We start from the raw sequence: 6470 nt of genomic DNA on the forward strand, positions 1-6470 counted from the left end.
CTGTATTGCCGATTTGTGTTTTAAAACTTTACATTTATGGTAGAGGAATAGAGGAAGTCACATTAGCACACAAGGGAAGATCAGTGTTTCCATTTCTATTAAAAGACGTAACTTCTATTAACAGACGTAACATCATTTTGCAAAAGTAGAAAAAGAAATAATTTATTATATTATTATATATTACAAATTATTATAATTTATTAGGTAGTCATACCTTCTGAAGCTAAAAGTAGAAATCAATTCACCTAGAATGCATTAAATTGCCATCACCAGAGAATCCACTTATGACAAGCTGAACAAAAGACAATATATTGGAGAATTGATAGAGAAGTTATATCCGACTAAAATAGGGTAATTAAAATGTTATCAGGCATCCAAGCTCATCCTGTCAGGATGAAAGGCAGACTTTTGTCCTGTTTCTGGAAATAAAGAGGCACAATAATAATCAATATTGGAAAGATTTTTAAAGGACAGTTCTTATTTGCTGTGGCATAGAATCTTGTCTTTTATGTACCAACCCATAAGAGTGAACAGGTGCTTCCTGTTCTTCCTTCTCATCTTCTGCCCTCTAAACCATATATTTCTAAGTCTTTGTATAGAAGACAGAGAAATATGAATCAGAAACACTTTGGATCTTTGAATATTTTAATGATAGTTTAAAGTTGATGTGACTACCTTGTATTTAATATTATCTGAACTGTGATATAGAAGATTGAAAAATCAATAGTAATAACGTTTTAAATTTTATATATGGTTTTCATGTTTTTAATATTTTTGTACATTGCCCAAAATCCCTCTGTAAAAACGATGGGCAGTTTTAAACAATTTGATAAATAAATTTGATAAACAAATGTGTGCCATCTCATTTTGTACATTTGTGTTGATATAGAGGTATGCAAAAATTGAATTCAAATTTCTTTGAATTTATATAAACACTGAAACAAGCACTTGTACCATGCCTCTACAGTACATATTTTTGATATATTATTGAGCTAATTTCATTTTCTAAATAATAGTAATGTATCCCAAATTAATATGAGAAATATACTGTACATGAGGTTAAAACCATTGGATAAAATAATGACAGCCATTTGCTTTGGGTCAAGATATATTGGGTGAGAATATGAAGTAGACTACTATTATAATACCTGGTACCTGGGCACTTGTCCTTGGTTCCATGAGGCGCGATATGTACTAAAAAGGATGAATACCCAACAAACCATGTGACTTACCACATGACCCTTTCTTTCAGCTGGAAATTCTTCCTATCTGTCTTTTTTCCTATGTCAGCAACTCTCCCAGCATGGCCGACTTCTTGTCTGCCCTCTGTGGCTGTTCCCCACTTCCTTTTGTAGCAATCTTCTCAGCATGGCTGACTTCTTGTCCACTTTCTCCAGCTGTCCCCCACTTCCTTTTGTAGCATGTCAAATAGCAAACAAACAATGAATATTGGGACAACATTTTCATGTCAAAATGCATTGAGTACCAAATTCAATGAGCTTTGAAGCAGTTGAGTACCAAAGTACCATTATAGGTTCTTTTTGTTATAAAGCATGGGACAATGATGTTTTCTAAAATACCAGTGGAATACTAAAGACATTAAATCTAAAAGTTAATAGCAATCTTTTTTCCTATTTTTTTCCATTTTTTTTATTTTTACAACAAAAACAACAAATAAAAACCATCTTTCAGTTTAAAACTATCCTGTGTGTAAAGTTGGGCTGAGCAGGTGTGACTAGTCCAAAATTATCCAGTGAGCATCCATGATTGAGGATGGTCTAGAAACTGGCTTTCCCTCCTCTTAATTCAACACTTATCCATGGATTACAAAATTCTATTATTTTTTTAAAATGATTAAGCCTTAAGTCTCTTTCTATAAAGTGTTGCTTGTCTATGTTGTCTCCTTAATAATAAGTGATCAAATTGGGAAGATACTTTCCAAAAGTTTAGCTTTTTTGTACTAGCTTTATGGCAGAACATGGAATATTTTCTTTAAAACCTATTTGGAGGTCTATAAGGTGATAAGGATTCAATATCAGTTTGAGAAACAGTTTATTTTGGATTAACCTAACTATTATACTAAAATAATGTTGTGCACTGCCTAGAATTGGCAACTATACCAAATTTGATGAATGAATGAATGAGTGAATGAATAATATATAAGTAAAAATACAGGGCATCCAATTAATGTGGCCTATCTGTAGATAAATAAACTTGGTGGGAAGATATTTATCTTTAATTACCTGCTATGTTGCATGTACTACTATAATCCATTATCTAGATGACAACATTTTTGGTTTGTTTTAAACTGCTAAGGAAGTTTGGAACACGTTAATATCTGATGGACTGGGAAGTTTTTTTATTTTTTATTTATTTTATTTGGTTTGTCAATTGCTTACAAGATAATAGGTATAAGTAAAAACATAGTTATGAATACATGGATACATATAAGAAAAATAAAAGAAACAATAGGACAGGGATGGTAGGCATGTTGCTGGGCTTATGCACAACCCCTACAGACCTCTTAGGAAAGGGGTGAGGTCAATAGTAGAAAGTCTAAGGTTAAAATTTTTGGGGTTTGGGGAAGAAACCACAGAGTCAGGTAGAGTATTCCAGACATTGACCACTCTGTTGCTGAAGTCGTATTTCCTGCAATCAAGTTTGGTGCAATTAACCTTGAGTTTGTATCTATTGTTTGCTCTTGTGTTGTTATGGTTGAAGCTGAAGTATTCATTGACAGGTAGGACACTGCAATGTATGATTTTATATACTATTCTTAGATCAGACCGAAGGCGGCATAGTTCTAGGTTTTCTAGGTCTAGAATTTCAAGTCTGGTGGCATAAGGTATTCTGCAACAAGTAAAGGAGTGGAGAACTCTTCTTGTGAAATATTTCTGGACTTTCTCAACTGCTCCCAATTTTGACCATTTGTTGTCTGTTTGACAGGAATGCTTCTATCCAGTTATGCAGGTGTCCAGAGATACCATAAGATTTTAGTTTTAGGAGTAGTTTGTCATGTACCACTGAATCAAAGGCTTTACAGAAGTCTATGTAGATTGTGTCTATTGCTTTGCCCTGATCAAGTTGTGTAGTCCATATGTTTTTGCAGTGTAAGAGTTGCAGATTGCAGGATAGTTTTTTTCTGAAACCAAATTGTTTATTAGAGAGTAGGTTGTTTGTCTCTAAGTGGAGGATAATGGATTGGTTAATAATTGATTCCATGACTTTACAGGTGACACAGCATAAAGAGACTGGTCTGTAATTTTCAACTAGGCTGGGGTCTCCCTTTTTGAAGATGGGGATGACTGTGGGTTGTGACCATAGTTTTGCCAAGGAGCAGGTCCTGAAAGATTTTTCGAAGATTATGCTTGGAGGTTCAGCTATGACAGTGGATAGCTTTTTTAAGAAGTAGGCACATATTCCGTATGGTCCAATAGATAGAGATGGTTTTAGATTGCGTAGTGCTTTTTCAACATTGTCTATTGTAAAATCGACATGTATTAGATAGTTGTAATTGTCTGTGGTTCGACTAGGGAATACTGGGCATGATCCATTGCTGTTGACAAATACTGAGCCAAAGAATGTGTTAAAGAGGTTGGCTTTAATAGTGTCGTAGTTGCAGTCTTTACCATTAGGTCCTTTCAGGGGTGGGATGGACCTTGAGTCTTTTAGTTAGTTGTTTACAAAATTGTAGAAAGCGGGGGTGGAATTGGTGCGTAGTAGGTTTTCCTCGTGTTTAATGTGATAATTGGTGCATTCAGTCTTTATCTGGTGGCATAAATTTTTGTATTGGCTTTTGAAGTTGGCAACGTGAACAGATTTGTTTTTCCACCAAAGTGATCTCTTCTTGGATTGACGCTTCCTTATTGTTATGGGTAATCTGTTTTTTCTGGTTTTTGGAGTTGTTATTGGTACATATAGTTTGATGACTCTTTTGACTTCAAGTAAAAATATGTTGTAATGGTCTTCAACAGTATTGCATCCAGTGAATAGAAATTGCCAATCAACCCACATCAAATGATGTGGGTTAAGGAATGGATAACATTAAGAAATACTAGATTGTTGACATTAGAAGGACATGATCTGTTGCTGGGGTGGCATGCTTTTCTATGGTATAAAGGAACTAAAACACAGGGATATTTTAGAAGACATTATATACGGGAGTCTCTGTGGTTAAACTGGGAGAAGACTAAAAGGCAATGTTATTTGAAAATTCCAGTCTGGCTATCGACTATTGAAGCATTTTCTTATCCTATAATATATAAAAAGAAACAAACAGTTAGATATGGTGAAATATTGAATGAAAAGGGTGAACTTAAATCTATGCAAAAAGTAGAGGAATGATGTATAAAGATGAATTGGTTTTCATATGCGCAAATACATTCAAGGTATGACAAAGATTCTAAAACAGAAGGTTTCTATGATAAACTGACTGACTTAGATAAGATTTTGACAGGTACTAATGAAAAGGTGATTTAAAAAATCGTATGGATATTTATTAGAAATTAATTAAACTAGAAGAAGAACAAGTTAAAGAAACTATGATTGCTTGGGGGAAGAATTTTGGATATGGGATCGATCTAGAGAAATGGCAAAAATTGTGGTCTCAAAATTATAAAATGACAATGTCAACAGCTTATAAAGAAAATTTGTATAAGATGTTTTACAGGTGGCATTTTCCCCCGACAAGAATAGTAAGAATGTTCAAGAACAAATCTGAAAAATGTTGGAAATATCATCAGATACCTGGCTCATATTACCAATGTGGTGGACTTGTGCGGATGCCAAAAAATATTGGACTAAAATCCACACGTGGTTGGAAAAAAATGACAAAAAAGCATATAGACTTGAAACCAGAGATATTTTTATTGGGAATTTTACCTGAAATATATAGTAAAGAACTGAAATACCTGATTGTAAATGTATTAACGGCGGCTAGGGTTGTATTTGCCAAAAACTGGAAAAATGAGAAAATACCATTACAGGAGGAAATCATTAAGAAAATATTGGAATGTGCTGAAATGAGTAGATTGACATTTGAAATCAGAGAACAAGATGATAAACAATTTTATAAAATTTGGGATCTATTCTATCAATGGTTAGACAATAAAACATGGTAATGAAATATGTAGATTCTTAGAAAATAATAAATATATAAAGATGTATTCTTTTCTTATTATATCTACAAAATGATTGTAGGATAGATTTGAGATGATAATATGAACTGTCATAAAACAAATTAAGTAAAATATGGATTAGTTCGTAAAACATGAATGAATAAAAGTATAGTCAAATGATTAACAATGATATTAATGTATTTAATATTTGATTGAAAATATGAGAATATATACAATGTAATTGTAATTGAAGACTACGAAATGGAAACACAAAACAATTTGTAAACCAACCGACACATTGTATGTATATATATGGAAGATGGCTTGATGTTTTTATGTTTTGTTTGTCTATGTTTGTTTTAAAAACCAATAAAAAATTAAAAAGAAAAAAAGAAATTGCCAATCAAGGGATGAGAGATCGTTGTCTGTTAGATCATAGTTGCTTTTTTGAAGTTATAATTGGGGATCACATTGTCGTGTTGATTTTTGTGTGGACATATATTGAGACAAAAGTCAATCATGCTGTGATCACTGTTGGAAAAGGGTTCTTTAATTTGTATTGCAGTTGTTAAGTCTAGTATTGTTGGTTACTAGTTGTTCCAGTCCCAGGTTTGTTACAGCATTGTAGAAGGTTGCATGTATGGGTTCAGTTTTACATTCGTTTAGGGTCCAGTTAATGTGAGGTAAATTGAAGTCACCAAGAAAGATAAAAGCCTGTGGGCAGGATGTTGCCCATGTTAGTAGTGAATTTAGCTTGTTTACATGTTCGATGTCATAATCAGGGGCTCTGTAACATAGTAAGAATCGAAATGTGATATTTAAGGACAGTTCACAGACAATGGTCTCAGGAAGAGCAAGCTCTTGGGTAACTTGGATGTTTTTTAGATGTAAGGACTTTTTATAGAAGATAGCAACCCCACAGTTCAGAAGATGACAGTAGCAAATCATTTCTGTACTTTCACCAAGAAAACCATATGGAGATGGGTATGAATTGGCTCAACTCCAAGTAGCCTTCATCAGTAATCCTGGGACAAAATGTGGGTTTTCCCACTATAACAGACAAAGAGGGATTTATGGCATCTCCTTAAAAATTATGTATTTATTACATTTGTACTAACCAATTCTCAGTGCGGTGCAAATAAGTGTTTATTCAACAATGAACATCTGGCACTCCGGGGCAAGACTGGGCTACACAATCCTCAAAGAAGACTGCTCATTCACTTCTGCCTCAACAAGAAAAAAAATCACTTTCATTCCTTCTCAGTCAGAGGCTTGGATAATAGAAGATTGCTTCCCTGGCCAGAAACTCGGTAGGTCCATGCCCCCTGCAGACAGAGAACCCAAATTAGGGAA

The sequence above is a fragment of the Notechis scutatus genome, chromosome 3, assembly GCF_049901735.1.
Source record: "Notechis scutatus isolate UNSWTSFEM ecotype Mainland chromosome 3, rNotScu1.2, whole genome shotgun sequence".
Classification (NCBI taxonomy): Eukaryota; Metazoa; Chordata; class Lepidosauria; order Squamata; family Elapidae; genus Notechis; species Notechis scutatus.